Here is a 22,737-nt window from a genome sequence, read left to right as displayed (position 1 = left end):
TTTGCAATTATTTTTGTGTAAATAATTAGCAAAAAGGGAGGACAAAAGCAAACAGAATTTTCTTTAATTTTTTTTGTCATCCATTGACTAATTCGATCTCGTCTGATTTAATTTTTTTTTAATTTATTTTTTATTCTTTAATTTTCTCCTCCTATTAATTAAGAACCACAACAGCTTAATTTTTCTTCAATTTTCAAACATTAGATTATAAAAGATGATCCACAATATTAATAAACCGCAATAATAGCAATTTTTAATAAAAAATTATGAATAATCTTCCAAAAAATTCACCATATAGCACTCATGAAATAGGCTACCAAAATGGAATGCTAACAATGAATGCCCTTCCAAATCCAAAAAAAGATTTGTGCACTTTGTTCAATACTTTCAAGCTTCCTTGCAACCCTTATTTTTTTTGCAAAAGACACATTCGTTGTGAGAATAAATAAATAAAATAAACAACAAAATTATTGGAAAAAATAATATGAGAGTTTTATAAGAATATTAAAACAGCGATTACAAAACTGGCCAAGGTTAGACCAACGTAAATCCATGTTCTCCTACTGTACATTTAGGCCCAAAAGAAACTAGAAAAAGAGGAACGATTGCCATTAAAAGTCAACATCCAAGCTTTTAACCCACAGCGTCATCTCCTGTCACCCATTCACTGCATACTAAAAGTGTATTGATTCATCAGACCATTGAATGATGTTCCAAAGGAGCTCAATCCATAGATCATCGCACCAGCAGCATAATAAGGTGCCATATATCCTTCCAACCCCACCTGCGCACCAACCCAGTATGGATTGTATGCATAAGAACCAATAGGCATCATATAGCTCTCAGTCTCAACATCTTGACTTCTTTCTCTCTTTTTCTTTCCTCTCGCACCACAAACCACCTTTTGCTTGACTTCACCCTTGACCACTTCTCTCTCGTCCTTTTTCTTCTCTACCTCACTGGAAATCTCCTTTTGCTGCACTTTTTCCTCAACCCCCATGACACCTCCTTGTGATGCTGTATCTTTCATTCTCATTGGCCCAATAGTATCTTCAGATACATTAGTTGCTCCTGTAGTTCTAGCTTTCTTAGTTGTCTGGTGTGGAGCGTCAATAAGTTTTCTTTTATTTGCCCCATCTTCTACATCACCAGGTGATGGCTTCTGCTCTTCCTGAAATGATTCTGCAGATGGTTTTGTTGTAGAGATCTGAGGTTCTGAACAGTGAGCCAATTCCATATCCTTATCTTGGAAAGAGTTTCTTTTGGCATTTTCACCACTGCTGCTGTAACAAGGACCAGATTTCACAATGCAATTAATTGTGTCCCTAAGCGTCATGTTTGGAATCAGATTATCAGTAAGGATATTTGTTGCCCCACAAACACATTTCAACTTAGAGGTGATTAGATGAACCTGATACACTTATCACAAAAGCTCTTGAAACAACATTTGCTAGTCAAGACAGCATCCTTGATTACTTGTTTGCACAAGGGGCAGAGAAGTTCTGGTGGAAGATCACTAGCAGACCAGGATCTCTTTGAAGGCAAGCAGCCAAAAATTTCCTTCTCAAAAGCATGATAATTTGGCTGTAAAACAGCAGTTGCACCACTTGACAACACATAAGAGCCACCTCGGTTTGGCATCAGCATCGACTTGGGAATTCCAGTAGGAGGCCTCAATCTTTTGCAATCATAATTTGGATCTCCATTTGTTGGGCAGTCCTGAATAAAATGTCCTCGCACTTTACATCTGTGACATACATAACCCTCTGGTGGTATTTTCTTCCCCAATCAACTAAACCCCTACCATTTTTCACACCATTTGAACCTTCCAACCGCCATTCCAAGGCTGGAGCATTTACTAAAGCCTTAATCTTGCTGTCCTCATCAGATTCTGCATCTACAGTTGACTTGCTATACTGAACTGGCTTCATTCTAGGAATCACAAACACATCATCCCCAAACCCATCGTCACATCGAAATCCATCACCCCCATTGGGTTTTGTTGTGGACAAACTAGTGACAGTACTTGAACAAACAGAACTAACACCAGTATTTGCAGGGTTGCTTCTGCATGAAGCAGTAATAGCAGTTTCAGAGCTAATCTTGGAGGAATTAGAACCAGTACAATAAGAGGAACTAAGTGGCCGTTGCTTTTCCCTAACAACAATAGTTGTATTGTCGATGGGCTTGCGACGTCGCGATCCAGGAACACGACGAATCAGAACCCTAGTATTGTTAGGGATCAGCATATCATCAGCGTAACAATCATTCGTCTGGGCATTAACGACCACAAGGTCCAAATCAGTACCCAAACACAAGCTATTGGATTTAGATTTATACTTTAATTCAACAATTTTCTGTTTCAGAGCATCAACAGAAATAACAGAGCTATCCACCGAGAAGGAATCATACTCCTTTGCACTGAAAAATTTAAAATGAATCGGCATTGAATTGAATACGAAGGGAAGAATGTTATAAAATTTGTTTTGAATGAAATTGATATTTGATTCGCATACAAGAGGATAGATATATACGCGTATTTACGCATAATGTTATCAAAGTCCCAGTGCAAGGCATATTTACGCGTTTCCTTATAATTAATTTAATAATTTAATTATCTATTATCTGTACTACTGAGTTCCTCATGCTAAGGTCAAGGGTCTGTTTGGATGAGTGTAAAGATTAAGAGAAACAATTATTTTATCTCTGTTTAGGAAGATGTGAATTAATGAAGGATGAGGGTGAACAAGGTTAAGCCTTATCTTCCCTTACCACTCAAATTTCAATTTTTTGATGTACAATGGATGTCAAAATAAAGTTGAAAGTAGTTAATAGTATCGATAAGGTTGGATCAATAAAAAAATAAAGTGTAAGAGGATATATATAAAAAAAATGGATAAAATTGCAATAAATTTTTAAATTTTTAGAAATTTACATAAAATTTTATACATTTTAAAATTTTGACCAATTTTGTTAAAATTAAAAAAATTGAATAAAATTATCGTTAAGGATTAGCTTTCTTTTAGCCAATAAGTTAATTTTTTTTAAATGGAAATCGAACAGAGGTAACCCAAAATAATAATCAAAATCACATCAATTAAATGAAAAATCAAAATTTAAAAAATAAATCAATTTGATTTTTCATTAAATTCGATTTCTATTACTTTATCGGGTATTTACAAGTATCTAATCAGACCAAATCTTAATAAAATAAATTTAGATGGTATATAATTAGATTTAAAATAATTCAGGTTTGAAAAAGGGTTTGATTTTTATATATATAGAATTTATTACCTGAATCTATTTATATAAGTAATTAATTAAATATATATATATATATTATAATAATATTTATAAAATTTTATATATTATAATTTAAATAGAGAATTTAAATATTTTATAAAATTATTAAATTTTTAAAATATAAATTATTAATTAAAATATTATTTTTCAAATAATAATAATTTAGTTTAAGATTACAGCTCAATTCCACACCTGTACTTATTGAAAAGTTTAATTTAATTTATTTTTAATTTTTTGTCTAATTTAGCCTAAAAGTTGCAATTTAGACTCAATTTAGCTCAAAAATTAAGAAAATAAATAAATTGAGCGTCTTAATTTTTAGATTTAAATCAAGAAATCAATAAATTCAGTCTCAAAATTAAAAAAATTAAACTTTTTAATTTTTTATTTTAATAAAAAAAATTAAGAAATTTAACTTATAAATTTTAAAATTTGAGTTAAGTTGATATTAAATTGAAACTTTTTTGCTAAAGTAGATAAAAAAATTAGAAATTGACTAAATTGAACTTTTCTAATAAGTGCAGGGACTAAATTGAGCATTTTCCATTTTTAATATTTTTTTATTTTTTAATATTAAAATGTTATTTTTATTTTTTTATAATTAATTAAATTAAATAATAAAAATAATATTATTTAATATAAGTAATTAAAATGAAAGTATGAAAAAAATATTATTTTTATATTTTTATTAATTAATTAAATTGAAAAATGGTAAACAATAGTTTTATTTTCATATAATTAATTAAAATTAAAAATTATGATTGTAATTAATTTTAATTATTTAAAATAAAAAATATTTTTTAAATAAATATTATTTTATATTTTCATTTTCTTAATTAAAATTAGAAAATTATAATTAAATAAAATTAAAAATATAAAATATTATTTTTTTTCATATTGTTAATTAATATTAAAAAGTTAAATATAAAAAATTAACTAATTATAATTATTTAATTAACATTAATTAAGTAATTAACATTAAAAATATTGAAGAAAGAAAAAGAAAATAACTCATACACTAAGTCATAAGTGATGAGTGAATTATGCATTAAATCAATTTAAACTTAAATTAAAATAAAAAGATTAAATTAAATAAAAATGAAAAAATAAATTAAATTAGACATTTTGAAAAAATATAAAAGGTAAATTTAGTTTTAGTTTGTGAATGGTAAATTAAAAAAAAAAAAAAAAAAAAAAAGTCAATTATAAAAATATTAACAGGATGTGCGTTGGGATAGTACCATTTTCACTGCTGCCTTACCGCTAACGTCTCTGCTCAACTCAGATTCCCCTGCCATATCTGCTTTCATCTCTGCACAACTCAGATTCCTGTCTCTCGTCTTCTACTTCGACGCAGCCTCCAACATCCCCAGCGACAAGAGGACGCTATTTTAAATTGGGGAAGTTCATTTCCTTGGGCAAGTTCATTGACCTGGTGGTGAACACGGAGAAGACGATTTTCTCTGCTGCTGAAATTTTGCAATGGCTTTTCTGTTTAACAAATTTCAAGAGGTATGAACAGAAATCTCTCTCTTGTAGCGTAGTTTATCTATTCCGTTCTGTTTGGTTCAATTTCATAGTAACTAAATGCATAAGAACATAATCGATTGTTTAGGTTTATGTTTTTGGGCAAATGAGTGGATTTTGGTTCAATTGCACAGTAACTAGGATAGTCTCGAGCTTGTATGAACTCTAGTTCTCATCAATTAAATTGAAAAGAATTTTAAGTTGTTGATCAATCACTTGTCTAATGATTCCACAAATGATTTAATCCAATAGCTAAAAAATTTGGTGAGCTAATTTGATCTTGAACATTTTTTTTAGCACTTCCCTCTTCTTGATGATTATTTGTGGGTTTTTGTTTATGATTCTAGGCAGTGAAAGTTCTTGCAAAAAGTCCTACATTTGCCAGAGATCCAAGGCTTTGAAGCAGACAAATCGCCTTTTCCTATATACCTGGTAACTGTCTATTTGTTATTGAAATGATCACTGGTTATAATTTGCCATTTTTTTAATGTAGAATCTATGTAGACAATGGGAACTTCACTCATATTATCGTTTACTATTTGCTAGAACTTCATTCACATTATCATTTAGCATTTGTAATAACCAAGTAAACATTACCAACTCAGTAGTCCTGTCACATTTAAGATGTGCTGCTTAAGTGTTAATTTACTGTTTTCTCTCATTCTAGGGTCTCGCATCATTTATTTCTGCAGTAATTTATCTTCATTGCACATTTGGATCAGACTCTACATTGCACATTTAATGTTGATGTTTCTCTTTACAATCTGATCTCAGCCTCCTACATTGATTTTACCACTTGCAACCAAGTACTGTACTAACCTTGAAATCTCTTGTTTTAGTTTTAGGTAAATCATTCATGATTAGCTAAAGAAAAATTTCCTAAATCTAATTGTCTCTGATTTGAAATATCAAAGTTTTCCTGGAACACCATGTGGAGTATTAACAGTTTCTAATTAAGTTAAACTAAGCTAATATAATATATTTTTATCCCTAGGACCCACCATTTGTGATTTTTATAGTAAAAAAGATCATGTGATTGTGGGCTTTGGTCTTGTTTGCTAGCTTAAATGGTAAAATCTGTTGGAACTTCACACATGTCTCAACTCTTAATGGTTCAATGCTTTATCAATTTTAACCAATTGTTTTAAGTTAATCACTTCTGCTTTTGACTTTTCAAGTTGGTAACAATTTTCGCCAATATTAATGCAAATCTACTATTATTTTTGCTATTGCTGATTCAATTTAAATATTAGTTTTTAGTTGTTTTAATTTTCCGGTTACCTTAGTAACAAAATACCCTTCTTTGAAAGCAAAGGATCAAATGACATAGTTTTATTCTATAACTTTGAAAGCAAAGGATCAAATGCATAGTTTTATTGTATGGCATAGAGAACTAAATTAATGGAGAGCAAAAGACAGGACATAAAAATGCTGAAAATCAATCTATGATCTATCTCAGATATGTCATTGACAGTGACAAGGATACCTCAAGAGCTAGACAATTCTCTATTAAACAAAATAAAAATGGGACCTTGGTCGGAAAAATATTGAATCTCCTTGATCTTAACACATGAATTGCAGAAATCAATGATACAGAAAAAAAAAATGATTAGAAACACACAATTAATCAAGAATCGAGTGAACAGCCAATAATTGAAGGCAAATAGCCCAACTAAAGCGAACCCATTTGGTTGTTTAACCAGTATAACATCTAATGATGGGGATTTAAACTAATGAATGTTAAGAAATATTTCAAAACTCAGATGTGATTTTGGGTTTTTCTGTGATGAGAATGTATATTAGCAATTCCAGATTCAAGGAATTTGGTATCATCAACCAGTGAGTATGAGATATAGAGAGAGAAAGCATACCAACTTCGGACACGAGAGCAGTGGATATGGGAACTGAGCAGTGAATGAAAGAAACAAGGAGTGAACTCATGTTTAAGCTGCGCCTGGAATGGAGTTTGAAGTGGCAATCAATATCAATGATGGTGGTTTGGTGTTGATATTTGATAGTGCTGTTCTTGGTCTTGTTGATGGGTCAAGACATTCCTGTTTTAAATGGAGAGGAGGCAGGCTTTCCACCTGGGAACAACTCTGGGGAAGGCTTTAGTCCACTCTCCTTGTGAAGCGCGTGCATTTTCTTATTTGCAACGGTAATAAATGTATTTAATTATAATTTAATAAAAAGCTTAACCCACAGGTTTGATTTAGTTTTTATATTTTTAAAATTAAATAATTTAGTTTGTAAAATTTAATAAAATTTATAAATTAGTCAGTATTATAGAATTTAATTACATTATTATTAATTTTAGTTAAAAAAATTAAAATATTTTTAACTTTATTTTTAATATAAAAACAATTTAGTCTCTAAGATTATATTTTGTTTGATAATTTAATCTTAGAGATTTAGTTTAACTTATAAATTAGTCTTTGTAATTTTAAAATCAAACAATTTAGTCTTGAATGTTTTAATAAACCTACAAATTAATCCTACCACAAAAGTAATTAATTTATATTTTAATAATTTAAATTTAAAATTTTTAATTTAATAGGACTCATGTTTCAGAAATGTAGAGATTAAATTATTAATAAAAAAAAACTTTATGACTAAATTATTAAGAAAATAAAACCTTAGGACTAAATTATTTTATGATTAAAAATAAAAATAAGGAAATTTTTTAGTTATTTTTATTAAAGTTAATAATAATTTAATGAAATTCTAATAGTAGATATTAAGTTGTAGGTTTTGTCAAATTTCATAGATTAAATTATTTGATTTTGAAAATGCAGAGATTAAGTTTTAAGTTTTGTTAAACTTCAAGGACTAAATTGTAGTTTAGGAATAAAAATGATATATTAATTATAATATTAAAATAATATTTGAAATTAACAATTTTTGATAAAATTATTTATTGAATATATTTTAAAAATAATTTATGAACTAATGTGCATTGAAATATATCGAATTTTTATTGTTTTAATTATAAATGTAAATATATCTATAATTCAATAATGAATTATATTCTTAATAATTAATGAAAAATTCTAATAATAAATAAAAAAGAAATAAGCATGGATAATAAGGAAATTTATATAAGCCATTTTATATATACATTGATAAATATGAACATTCAAAGTTGATAAAAATAATAACTACGCGATATAATTGGTAATTACATATAATATTGAATTTAATAAATAAAATTAAAAAAAAAAGATAAAATTATAAAATACTAAAAAAATATATCGATTATTTGATATAGTTGGTAATTACTTACTATTTTAACTTTAATAAGTAAAATTAAAAAAAATAAAAAATAAAATTTTAAAATGCTCAAACAACTATAATATCTTATTTTATATATATATATATATATATATATATATATATATATATATATATATATTAAAAGGTTTTAGCTAAAATTCAGTAAAAGAAAATTTTAATTTAATTAATTATGACTATAGATTATTTAAAAAAAATTAGAGAAATAGGAGAAAACATATGTATGTACATATGAATAAACATAATTAATTATATTAAAATTATATAATATATTTAAAAATTATAAAAATATAAATATAAAATTGATTCTAATTTATATTCTCCAATTTAATGCTATCCAATATAATTTTCAATTTAATTATTAAATAAAATAATTGAATTTATTTCAGTCTTCGGATATGGTTGAAGGTTCATTATGTTTATTTAGTCATAAACACATAGTGAAGGCACTTGTGCAAATTTAAATGTGAATCAAACCACATAATAACAGTGAATCAAACAGTAAATTTTACAAGAATTTAATTTAATTAATTTTTTTAATTAATTCTTATATTTAAAATAAAAGAATTTTAAATTTTTTAACTTAAATAAATATTTATTTTTAAAAAAATTAAAAACAAACATGATTATGTATGAATTTTATTAAATTCTTTTTCTTGTATATAATTTATTCCGAACAAAGTCAATATTAATTAATAAAATTTATTAAAAAAAGAAATAAAACTTTATTCACATCTTAAACAATACAACAAAATAAAATATACTAATATCTTATTTTATTATATTCTCAAAGATTTAATTTTTATTATTAATTATATTGTAATTGAACATGGAGGATATATATGGAATACAATTAACGTGTTTGGAATTCTCTTAATTTCTTCTGAAATAACCTATAGAAGTTTAAGCAAAATTTCCAATTATCTCACATGGATTGTATAAATAGAGGGATCTTCCATAAAATGGTTGAATTGGCCTTGCATTCATTTCAAATCCCTACAAAAGAACAAATTATTAAATATAAAAGGACTAAACACATAATACTATGGCTATATTTGTTTGAAGGAAAATGTTTTTCATATTTTTTTTAATATTTTTTTTTATTTTTTAATGTTTGGGAGTGTTTAAGAAACTTGATAAAAAAAAATAACCTAAAAAAATAAGGAAAAATGACTTTCTATTTTAAAAAATGAAAGTTATTTTTCTAACCTCGCTTTGCCCCAACAACTGTTATCTGCCCAAGTAGGTTTGCATGAACTATGTGAAGTTCCAAATCGTACCTTCTAACACAAAACAACAATAAAACCAATGAGGACATTTATGCCCGACCCAATATAACTTTAATAGGATAGAACTTAGATTGTATACATATAGCAGGGTTTGATACGGATTCAGATTTGAAAAATAATATACTTACCAGATTCGGTTTTATATATTAGGTGTTCATTATCCAAACCCGTTTATATAACTAATTAGTTAAATATAAAATATATATTTTTTATAATAATATTTATATATATATATATATATATATATATATATATATATATATTTTCAATAAATAGAATTTAAAAATTTTATAGACTTATTAAATTTGTACAATATATATTATTAATAAAAAAATACTTTATGTAAATTGTTAATTAAAAGGTTTGAATATTTTTTGAGTAATAATAATTGGGTTTGTGATGGATTCGGATAGTTAAAGATAAATTTTAATCGGTTTTGGAACGATTCGAGTATTGAAAATTTTATTTAGATTCGGATTCAAATATGGTGATTATTATAGGTACCCTAACTGCTATCATTTTTAAAAGAAGTCTAGAATAATTTGAAATTATGAGTAATTTTTACTTGTCTTCCTTTAACTATATAGATTATTTTGCTTTTGTTAATCATCTTCAATTCGTTACCAAAAAATCTTTAAACTTTAATTTTATTTTAGAAAAATTCCATTAACCTACAATTCAAAAATAATAATAATAATAATAATAATAATAATAATAATAATAATAATAATAATAATAATAACAGTGCCATCCCGACTTACACATTTATTATACACATCTCCTTGTCACAAATAGTTCATAAATTTAAATTATAACATAATAGACATGAATAATATGATAATATCGCAATCATTACGTTAAAGTTAAATTATATATTGCTTTTGAAATTTAGATCACTATCCATTACAATACAATTTATTCACTATCATCCTCACTATCATCATCATGTTCATGGAGTTCTTCTTCATCGCTTGCTATTGTATGATTTAGATCTGCCTAGTCCAATAGTTCCTCTTTTTCAATGGTTGTAAGCCCTAGTAGTTCACCACTTGAATCATCTAATGGTCCAATATGTTGATCTTCTACTTCCGTATTAATTTGTAACACTTCTACTACCTCATCTTGAAATGCTTGGTCTGGTATTTGCTCCGTTACATTTGTCTGAGGCATGATGACAACAGACCTAGGCTTCATTTTTGCATACCGCATACCAATCAGCTTTGTCTCGTCTCAAGCTAGGATAAGGGATGTAAACCACTTGTTTAGCTTATGAAGCAAGTATGAATGGTTCATATTTATTTAATCTTTTATGGTGATTGATATCCACAAAGTTATAGTGTTTGTGAACCTTAATACCAACATCCAGAGTTAGATCAAACCATTCACACTTGAAGAGAATAGTTCTCTTTATTGGTAATGCAAGGTACTCAAGTTGAACTATCTCTTTCAAGATACCATAGTAATCATTGGAGTTGTCACCATATGTTGAACCCCTAATGCAAACTTCGCTATTTATTGTGGATCGATTAGCACCATGGCTGCTTGTGTGAAATCTATAACCATTTATGAAATATACAGGATATGATTTCACACTTCTTAATGGTCCCTCTACTAAATCCCTAATGAATTTATTATCAATATTTGAACGCCTTGCCTGATAAGTTAAAGAGAATTGAAATCGTTATTATTACGTATTATATTTTTTAAAGATTGATAATGAAATGAGTTAAACAAATTGATACTTACATAACATTTGAACCAATCTGCAAATCTTTTTTCTAATGCTTCATCAACTTCTGCATCACTAATATTACGTGACGCTTGTCGCATTTCCGTTAGGAACAAACTACATATACAATTAAATTGGGCCATTTTTAGAGGGAAAGGAAAATTCACAAGGACTTCTAGAAACTTAACTTAAATTTTGGATTGTTGATAAACTTACTTTACATATATGTCAATTTCAGGGCAATTTAGTAGAAAATATATTTGGGTAGCCTTATATTCATCATCAGCCAACACCCTTGTTTTCACTCTACCAGATGGTCGACTGGGATACTTGAAAATTGATAAATATCCTTTGGTATCAGCATCATCCCCACCATCATCATTTCGGGGTACTTATCGATCCCTCGTTATTACATGACTCTCAAAGTAATGTGCGCAAAAATTGGATGCTTCTTCAACTAAGTATGCATTACATATTAAACCTTCTACTTTTGCTTTGTTCTTTACATTTTACTTTAGGTGGTGGAGAAATCTAAAAAAAAAAAAAATGGCAAATGGCTTACAAAAAGTTTACAATACATTTCATAACATTTAAAGAAAAATAAGAAGTATCTATTACCTCTCAAAATGATACATCTATCGATATTGTACTGGGCCTGTAATTTTTGCTTCATATGGCAAGTGGGTGGGAAGATGTTCCATTGAGTCAAAAAAGGCAAGAGGAAATATGCGCTCTAATTTGCAAATAATAATGGGAATTTGTGCTTCTAGACGCTCCTTATCTTGAACCTTAATATTTGTAGAAGTAAGATATTTGAAAAACAAGCTTAACTCAATTAATGCTTGCCAAACTATATTTGGAAGGAGCTCACGAAATGCAATAGGTAATAACCTCTACATAATATTTTTTTAATTGAAAAATTAAACTGATACTTTAATTTAAGAAAGCTGTGATTCTGAAATTTGTTTGGGAAGAAGGAAAGGAATCCACTTAATGGAATTGGAAAAGGAATATGTTGCCCAGTTGGAGAACAGGATTATGAGGATGAGCAAACACCACTTAAAACTAAATGTTAGGCAGTTGTTGTTATGATGGGAAGAGTGGGCCATGTCATCACATCAATATGTAATCAAATTCTCATAACCAATAATGCACCAATTAAATTACACATATAAACAAGGCATTCCTAGTCCTACAAGCATTGAAGAAAGATCTTCTTGATCTCAAGAGTGAAAGGAGTAATAAAATAAAATGCCCCACAAACATTATATATAGTATGGCCATGAAACATAAGTATTAAAAACCAATCAATAACTCCATGAAACATTACTGCTTGGGAAATATGCATAATATCAGCACCCTAAATGCCTAAATACAAGGAAAAATGGCAGATGAAATTTCAGATAAAAAAGACCAGAGAATGGAGAAATATATAAACACAGCAAGGTGAAATTATGCCTTATCATACTAAGATCCATGGAAAATTTTTTCACTAACAAAGACAATACGCTGAATTTCTCCAAAAAATATACTTATTATCCAGGCTAAATTAACAACCACTTCTCTAAGACTCCACTAATTCCCTCTAGAATTTTTCTTTTAAAATAATATATTTATTTTTTTTAAAGAAATACCAAAAATCTTAATGATGAGTCAAGCTACCTGTCACACCTTACCCCTCTATAAGATATGATATGATCCCTTAGCATACCTAATGAATTACCAAACTCCGCCTACCGATAATCCATTAAATATATTACAAGGGATTTTGACCAAATCAAATTTATTATTTTGTTTTAGAAAAACTGCGTGGTGACAGCTATAATTTTAACAAATCCAAAATATTAAACCTGTTAAAAATCAACCTGTGATAAATTGTATACATAAATTTAAATCACTCAATAATTAAGTAATTTTTTTCTCTTCATTCCACTTCAAGAAAATAAAATCATCTCATTTACAATTCAAAAGAAACACTCATTTACAATTTTACCACTCAAAAGGATATTTAATTACAAATTTACAAACTTCAAAGTTACAAAAATATTATTACAATTCTTTTTATGCAACTGCTCAATTGTCTTTTACGTACATATGGCTACTCATTTACATCAAAATATAATCTACAAGGGTATACCTATTATACCCGTCGTCAATCAAAACACTGCTTCTAGTAGTTCACTCAACCACTTTATCTTTCCTTTGACCTGCGACAACATATAAAACCTATCGCTGAGTAATGCTACTCAGTAGTGCACAACTAATAATTTTAAAAGAAAAATTTAGTACCAACATATTTGCCAAATCATAAAAGGTATTTGCAAAATTCATATTTCCCATAAACCATGAAAATAACACATTATCTTTCAATCAATACCAAATCATTTGATTTCAATCACATTTTATTTAAGCAATCACAAATCACAAGTGTTACCAACATTCACGTAGTTTAGACCATGATACAAAATTTCCAATCAATGTCGCGTTGTACACTATGACAAAGCAATCTCAACCTTACTACTCATCTGAACTCAACCTCAACTGGCAAGCCAGAGAGGGAGGTAACACAATCAAATTTCAAACCCCAATTAGCTGTTACTAATGGAGAATACCGTAAGGGACTGTCATGCCAACTGTGATTTCAAAATAATCTTAAAATAATTTTCCATTCAAATAATCACAATTACAAATCAAATAGTCACATTCAAACATTACAAATCCTCATAAATGGTTGGCAACACATCAATTCTCAAAACACTTCTAAATATATTTAAACCGACTCACCCCCTTGCTACAATGAAATTAAATAGCCAACATCTACCTTTTCCACAATTATAAATTCATTTCAAGATTCAAGAATGCTCAAGATAGTATAATCAATTCCTAAATGCAAAAGAAAATCATATTTGGCTTGTAAAAGTTCATTCACATCATTTACAATTTTTAAAACAAACATAAAGTCAAGTTGTGCACAAACACAAACCTTCTTTCAATTCTCTTTACTTGGCTTAACTCTTCCCTTCTTTGGAAGTCTCCTTATCCACTGAAATTACACAATTACAAAGTCTTAATACTCATTCTAACCTTCACCAATAGCCAATCAAATAAATTCCTAAGTACTATGCAATTTAATAAATTCTGGGTTCAGGGCAGGTTTGGGACCTGACTTTAGAACCCAATTTCAGCCTAGTTCCAGTTAAAATTTGATAAGGTGATCTTTATGAAAGTTATTCCTATATGTCTTAGCTTTAATTACCTTTTGAATCACTCAATTTGAAGTTCTGGATCTCTAGTTATAGCCAAAATACTAGACACTGTTCCGGGTGCCTTATCCTACAGTTTCAGGCTTTCTAGATTTTTACCTTAAATTTGCATTCTATATCCGAGTATCTTAAACTTAGAATTAGCATTAGGTCTCTGAAACAAAGTTTTAGGCCTTTGTTTTAAGTTTTCAAATCATTTTATAGCACCACAATTGGACATGCACAAAGAAAGTTATGCTCTATTTACTACCCGGAGGTCGCAGGACAAAATTACTGAATTGTAAGAAATTTCAGTTTTGAAGTTCTACCTTACTCTAACATTTCAACCACTTTGCCCTCACATCTGGGTCTAGGTCCAAACATGATATTTGTAGTCCTATGTCTTATGGTTATTTTGGCTTTAGAATCACCTAATTTGCATTTATATAGCTTGAGTTATGGTCACTTTACTAAAACTGGTCAGATGCCTAAATTTTCCCAGGTTTCAGGTCTAGTCCAGAATCAGGGCAGATTCCTAGACTCACTTTTTTCAAGCAATTTAGGTGAGTTGGGGTCATAATTTATCTTCATAGTCTTCATATGAATTATTCCCCTGTGTCTTAAGATTACACAAGTTTAAGAATTACCCAATTTGGAGTTTTATGGAGTGAGTTATGCTTAGTTAATTATGTATTGTTTATTTGGTTAATTTTTCCAGGTCTAGATTTACCAATCTAGATTCAAGCTCTAATTGAGGTATCCTACGGTCATTTTCTAGGCAAGTGTTCTTCATGAAAGTTTTAGTATTTTGTCTTAGGTTTCATCTCCCATTGGTTTCACACCAATTGGAGTTATGTAGCTCAACTTATAAGTATCTAACCACACTAGACTCAAGCTGTCCAGATTCAAAACCTAGGGCTCAATTCCATGTCCATTAATTCCTTTACCAAACCAACATCATTTCTCATTCAATGCATACCAATTGACCATAATATGACTTTATGAACATTAATTGAGCTTCATACTAAGAGAATCCTAATTGCTCAAAACCCTAATTACTCATCTTCCAATTCCAAGCAAATTCAAACACATAATTCATGTTTACATCATCATCCAAGCTAGAAATCAATTCTAATTGCATCAAAGTTCATAAACACTAACCCTATCATCTTGGCCGAAATTCTCCCCTTTAATATCATGCATGATTTTTATCACTTTCCATCAAAACTTCAAGAATTAAGCTTAAAATCTATGAATTCACAATTAGTTAAACATAAATCTCTACTTACCTCAAATAGCAAATTTCCAATCTTCCCAATCACTCCATTTTCTTGAGTTTTCTTGCTTTTTTTCTTCCAATCTAGGGCTAATTCAAAGTTTCCTATGAATTTTGTATGGAAATTGTGAGGGAAAATCAATGATTAAAAGCTTGGTTTGGAGCATCCATGGAGGTGAGAAGAGAGAGAATGGGATGGCTTGAAGGAGGAAGAAGATGAGAAATTTTCTTTTGTTTTTAATGTATTTTGTCTCTCATATATATAGATAAATATCCTAATTAAAATATAATAATAATTTTAATTATTATTATTTTTACAATCTTAATAATTCCTCCTATGTCCCTTCTCAATTTTCATACACCAATTACTTAATTAATTCCTATTTCAATATATTAGCCTCACTCATTTTAATAGACATTTAAGTCAAAAGTTAACTGTTGAAGTGGATTGACCAAAATGCCCTTCATCGGGTTATAGTCTATCTTTTTCAGAAATACCGGATGAGTCCTTAGTAGTTGTTCACCTTAGGTTTTGATTTACTTATTTGTGCCTATTCCCTTTTCATTTCTTTGCTTTATTAATTCCCCATAATTCCTCAATAAATCCTGAATTAAGGATTCTATAGGATCCCATGTCACGACCCAGGGATGGGGTTGGGACGTGCTTGTTCAACCAGCTACGCACTGGGGTGGAAACTTCGTGTCCCACATCGGAAACGGGAAGAAAAGATTTGGGCCATATATGTGGGAGTCTTCCTCACCTGGTCAGCGCGCTTTTGGGAATGAAACCTCCCAAGGGACAAATCCGTGAGGCCCATGGGCCAAAGCGGACAATACTGACTGGAGAAGGATCGGGCTGTTACATTTGGTATCAGAGCCAAAGCGGACAATACTGACTGGAGATGGATTGGGCTGTTACATCCCACATGAATTTGGGGTGACAACTGAACTCACAGTTGCTTCCCGTATAGGTCACCCATCGCTGAAAACTTAGGCTCATTTAACCAATTTATACTCAATTTCTTTTATTTTCCTTCAACCTTATTTGATCTTTATTAAATTAAAATATGACTCTTTACTCTAATTTAAGTGTGGTTCTAGACATTCTAGCTGTCTAAACAGACATTAGTTTCCAGAACAGTAGAATGTACGGAACTACCTAATGTGAGGGTGTTACACTTTCTTCATCAATAGTTTTCCTTCCCATTAATCCTATCTTTATACAAATATCTTTTATTCTTCTTCAAAAAGTGGTGATATAATTCAATTTTTTTATATTAACAATATTTATTTTAAACAGTCTAATTTAATTCAAATCATAAACTAAAGAAAGAAAAATTAAAAGTGTATTTTAATTATTGAATTATCTCAACCCAAAATTGAATTAGCCACTTCTAAATATATGCATGAAAATTTTATGAGGTGTTAATTGAATTACCACTTCTCTCAAATAGTAAAATTTAGTTTTTATTTGATTTTAGTTTTATCGACTAAATAAATATAGCTAATAAATACCAACTAAAATAATATTTAGCTGATAACATTTCTCGCGAATTATAGAATTTTATTGGTATTACTTTTAATTTTGCTGACTAATAACAAACTTAGTTGATAAATACCAACTAAATAATTATTCAGTCGGTATTATTTTTTTCGAATCATAAAATTTTATTTTTATTATCTTTAACATTATTGACTAATAATAATATTAGTTAGCAACTACTAACTAATTATCTATTTAGTCGGTAATATTTCTCTCGAATTATATAATTTTCTTTCTACTAGCTTTATTTTTACTGACTAAACATAACATTCGTTGGTATTTACCAATTAAATGACAATGTAATCTGTAACACCCTAGGCAAATCCCACATCGACAAAACACGGGAGAGATGCTGGGTTCATAAGTTGACAGTTCGTAACCCCTATTGACGCGTTTTAAAACCGTGAGGGCTTCGGCTCAGAGCGGACAATATCACTAGTGGGCCGAGCCATTACATTTGTGGTATCAGAGCCGCTCCGCGTGCAACCTTGAACGATGGTGGGGCAAACCTCAGCGAGGACGCTGAGTCCCGTAAGGGGGGTGGATTGTAACACCCTAGGCAAATCCCACATCGACAAAACACAGGAGAGATGCTGGGTTCATAAGTTGACAGTTCGTAACCCCTATTGACGCGTTTTAAAACCGTGAGGGCTTCGGCTCAGAGCGGACAATATCACTAGTGGGCCGGGCCATTACATTTGTGCTTGTCACGACCCAGGGATGGGGTTGGGACGTGCTTGTTCAACCAGCTACGCACTGGGGTGGAAACTTCGTGTCCCACATCGGAAACGGGAAGAAAAGATTTGGGCCATATATGTGGGAACCTTCCTCACCTGGTCAGCGCGCTTTTGGGAATGAAACCTCCCAAGGGACAAATCCGTGAGGCCCATGGGCCAAAGCGGACAATACTAACTGGAGAAGGATCGGGCTGTTATATAATCTGTATTATTTCTCTCAAATTATAAAATTTTATTTTTATGAGCTTTAATTTTACCGACTAAAAATAAATTAGTTAGTAATACCAACTAAAACTCTATTTAGTCAGTAATATTTCCTTCAAATTAAAAATTTTTATTTTTATTACCTTTAATTTTACCGATTAACAATAAAATTAGTTGGTAAAAACTAACTAAATCACCATTTAGTCGATAATATTTCTCTCAATTTATAGAACTTTTAACTTTATGAGCTTAAACAGTACAGACTAAAAAAACGTAGTTGGTAAATACTAACTAAAATATAAGTTAATCGATAATATTTCTTTCGAATTATTAGATTTTATTTTTTTAAGATTTAGCTTTACCAACTAACAATCAAATTAGTTCGTAAATACCAACTAAATTGTCATATAGTCGGTAATATTTTCCTCGAATTATTAAATTTCACTTTTATTACCTTTAATTTTACAGTCTAATAAGTAAATTAGTTAGTAACTACCAACTAAATCGTGTTTTAATCGTAATATTTCTCTCGAATTATGAAATTTTATTTTTATTACTTTTAATATTACCAACTAACATAAAATTAGTTAGTACATGCTAACTAATGTGCAATGTAGTCGGTACTATTTCTCTTGATTAATAAAATTTTATTTTTATTATCTTTAACGTTACTAACTAATAACAGTAATAGTTAGTAAATACCAATTAATTATCCATTTAGTCAGTAATATTTCTCTCGAATTATATAATTTTATTTTTATTAGCTTTATTTTTATCGACTAAACATAATTAATTGAATTACCACTTCTCTCAAATAGTAAAATTTAGTTTTTATTTGATTTTAATTTTATCGACTAAATAAATATAACTAATAAATACCAATTAAAATAATATTTAGCCGATAATATTTCTCGCGAATTATATAATTTTATTTGTATTACCTTTAATTTTACCAACTAATAACAAACTTAGTTGGTAAATACCAGCTAAATAATTATTCAGTCGGTATTATTTTTCTCGAATCATAAAATTTTATTTTTATTATCTTTAACATTATTGACTAATTATAATATTAGTTGGTAACTACTAACTAATTATCTATTTAATCGGTAATATTTCTCTTGAATTATATAATTTTCTTTTTACTAGCTTTATTTTTACTGACTAAACATAACATTCGTTTGTATTTACCAATTAAATGACAATGTAGTCTGTATTATTTCTCTCGAATTATAAAATTTTATTTTTATGAGCTTTGATTTTACCGACTGAAAATAAATTAGTTAGTAATACCAACTAAAATCCTATTTAGTCAGTAATATTTCTCTCAAATTAAAAATTTTTATTTTTATTACCTTTAATTTTACCGACTAACAATAAAATTAGTTGGTAAATACTAACTAAATTACCATTTAGTCGATAATATTTTTCTTAATTTACAAAACTTTTAACTTTATGAGCTTTAACAGCACAAACTAAAAAAATGTAGTTGCTAAATACCAACTAAAATATAAGTTAGTCGGTAATATTTCTTTCGAATTATTAGATTTTATTTTTTTAAGAATTAGCTTTACCAACTAACAATCAAATTTGTTCGTAAATACCAACTAAACTGTCATATAGTCGGTAATATTTTCCTCGAATTATTAAATTTCACTTTTATTGCCTTTAATTTTACCGACTAACAAGTAAATTAGTTAGTAACTACCAACTAAATCGCGTTTTAATCATAATATTTCTCTCGAATTATGAAATTTTATTTTTATTACTTTTAATATTACCGACTAACATAAAATTAGTTGGTACATGCCAGCTAATGTACAATGTAGTCAATAATGTTTCTCTTGATTAATAAAATTTTATTTTTATTATCTTTAACGTTACTAACTAATAACAGTATTTGTTGGTAAATACCAACTAATTATCCATTTAGTCGGTAATATTTCTCTCGAATTATATAATTTTATTTTTATTAGCTTTATTTTTATAGACTAAACATAACATTTGTTGATATTTATTAATTAAATTACAATGTAGTCGGTATTATTTCTCTAAAATTGTAAAATTTTATTTTCATGAGTTTTTTAGATTTACTGACTAAATAATATACAGTCGGTAAATACCAACTAAATACTTTTTAAGTCGGTACTATTTTTTGAGTTGTAAAACTATGTTGTTATGAGTTTTGAATTTCACCAACTAAAAAGCAAATAATCTGTAAATACCAACTAAAAATTAGAGAGTCAGTAATTACCGACTATATATTTAGTTGGTAATATTTACTATTTCGTCACTTTCTTTGTCGTGCATTTTTGGCACCAATTTTACCTACTAAAAATTGTAATCGATAATATTTAGTCAATAATCAGTCGGTAATTTAATCAGTAAAAAATATTTTGCATTTTTATTTTATTGGCATAACTATTTAGTCGGTAATAAGTCGGTAATTTTTAACCATATTTTTATAGTCGGTAAATTTAGTCGCTGTTTTTTAAATTTCTTGTAGTGTTTTTTTTTTAAACTTATTTTGTAATTAATCAAACTCTTTAGTACTTTTATCAAATAAAATGTTAATAAACTTGTTTTACCTTTAAATATTTATACTTTTATACTCTTTTTATTTTGCAAAAAATATATTTCTATAAAATATCTTTTGTATTTTTTAACATTAGGGGCACTCAGAAAAATGGGTTAAAGGAAAATATTTTTCTAACAAAAAAATTAAGTTATTTTTTAGGAAAATAACTTTCTCTTTTTAAAAGTCAATTTTTGGACTTTAAAAATCTTATTAAAGTATGAAAACAGTTGTACATGTGTGATATAAATATATACTATTAGTTTAACATTACAATCAAATAACGGATTTATAAAAAAATATTTTGATGAAATACATTTTCTTAGAAAACATTTTCCATGAAAAATATTTTTCATATATAAATTATTTTTCAAAACAAATGAAGCCTAACGTAGTGTTTGGTATAAATAAATTTCATGAAATTTTATAGAATTTATTTGCAAATCTAAAATTTTAGTGTCTGGTTTAAATGTGTAACACTATGAATTTTTAAATAATTATTTTGTGTAGTCAATTGAGTATTGTCTGGTTTGGCGGGCTCATAAGGGGTAATATGATGTTGTTGCTGCTATTGTGGGCCTAAGGCCCTGTGCGTTGTTTTATTGAATTTTCATGTAGGGGTTTAGGTCTAGTTACAAGGGATACTCTGTTAAAATTTCAGCAATACCTTAGGATTTATTCTTACTTTTATAGATTAAATTAATTGATTAATTTTGTCAGTTAATTGATAGAGGTCAATGTATATGTATAGGTGAGAGGTGCCGGCCAATCTTCTTTTATCCAGTCAGACTAGCTATAGTCAGGTCATCCTCTCTGCGAGTAGATATAGATTTTATTTACGCTTTTGATATTATTATGTATTCAAGGCATGTTCATGCATCACTTATAGATATATGTACATAGTTATTTACTAGGCACGCCTTGTATTGCATTTGTGTTTGATGATGTTGTTGTGATTGTTGCTTTATGGCGATCTGGAGCTGTGTGTGTGAGTTAGTGTGTATGAGTTGTGTATATGGATATGGATAGGACGGGTAGACGCAGTTGGAGCTTGACTCGCTAGGACCCGATCCTTATTATGGATAATTCGGGGTAGGCACAGCTTTGAATTGATCTCACTAGCCTCCACATTTGGTTATTAAGAGAAAGTCTGGCTTTGAGTTGATCTCGCTGGCAGAGGTTGGAACTAAAAGAGCTGTTTAGGGGATCAGCTCCCATATATATATGTGTGAATATGGATGTAACACACGGGTGGGTGAGTGCTTCAGATTGCCTTTGAGGTGATTATGATTTGATTTGTTTGAAATATGTGAAGATGATGCATTTCACTCTTAGGATGCACTAGACATAGATAGTTATAGAAATTGTAAGTAAAATCAATATCTTACTTTATGAGTCAAACACTTACTCCTGTTCACCTGTTTTTTACAGGTTATAGAAGAGCTTATTTTTTGTGTCTAACCTGCTTCCTATCTCGCACGTCTACTAACTGTTGTTTTCATATTTTGTATTGTTAAATTTAAATTCTGGACCTCTGCATGTGTAAAATCATTTTACTTAGCTTGAAATTGTAAGATTAATTATTTTGGAATTCTAAACTTATTAATATATGTATGTGGAATGAGTGGATGGATAATCATGTTGGATGAGGGAGTTGGACTCCCATTTCATCTTATATTGAGTTGTTGATGATTGTGAGGAAGAGCTGAGCTCCCCATATATATGTATATTGTGATCACAGGTCGGGTGAGCTAAAAACTCACTGTTGGATGGTCCAGTTTATGGTCGAACTCTGTCCGATTGATTTCTTAGAAACGGGCTCAAAATATGGGCTTCATGGATAGGTTAAAGATTAGTTGGGCTTACTACGGGCTTCGGGGGCTTTATAATAACCCAAATCCTAATGCCGGTCTGGCTCATAATTTCGGTCGTGACAAAATGAAAATTCATTTGAAAGTCTTAATAATCAATTTCATGGAATTTATTATAACTAAACCAAATTCCATCAAAATTGATAGAAT

At 28.9% G+C, this 22,737-nt stretch overlaps 1 long non-coding RNA gene and 1 pseudogene across 3 annotated transcripts in view; one reads left to right on the top strand and one right to left on the bottom strand.

The window, feature by feature from the left end:
• Positions 1 to 476: 476 nt before the first annotated feature.
• LOC131178636 (E3 ubiquitin ligase PARAQUAT TOLERANCE 3-like) lies at positions 477 to 2,493 on the bottom strand (annotated as a pseudogene).
• A 2,022-nt stretch (positions 2,494 to 4,515) lies between these two features.
• The window catches only part of LOC131178635 (uncharacterized), a 58,013-nt gene continuing 39,791 nt past the window's right edge, over positions 4,516 to 22,737 (top strand). The window contains exons 1-3 of one of the 3 annotated variants that reach the window (XR_009147574.1): positions 4,516 to 4,815; positions 5,178 to 5,636; positions 6,643 to 7,045. This is a non-coding gene — a long non-coding RNA (uncharacterized LOC131178635). Of the gene's footprint in view, positions 4,816 to 5,177; positions 5,637 to 6,642; positions 7,046 to 22,737 lie in introns of those variants that run through there. The other 2 variants (XR_009147576.1, XR_009147575.1) reach the window with 2 other exon arrangements.

The sequence above is a fragment of the Hevea brasiliensis genome, chromosome 3 (assembly GCF_030052815.1).
Source record: "Hevea brasiliensis isolate MT/VB/25A 57/8 chromosome 3, ASM3005281v1, whole genome shotgun sequence".
Lineage (NCBI taxonomy): Eukaryota > Viridiplantae > Streptophyta > Magnoliopsida > Malpighiales > Euphorbiaceae > Hevea > Hevea brasiliensis.
The sequence above is the reverse complement of the archived record's forward strand: the minus strand, read 5'-3'. Positions and strand labels throughout refer to the sequence as shown.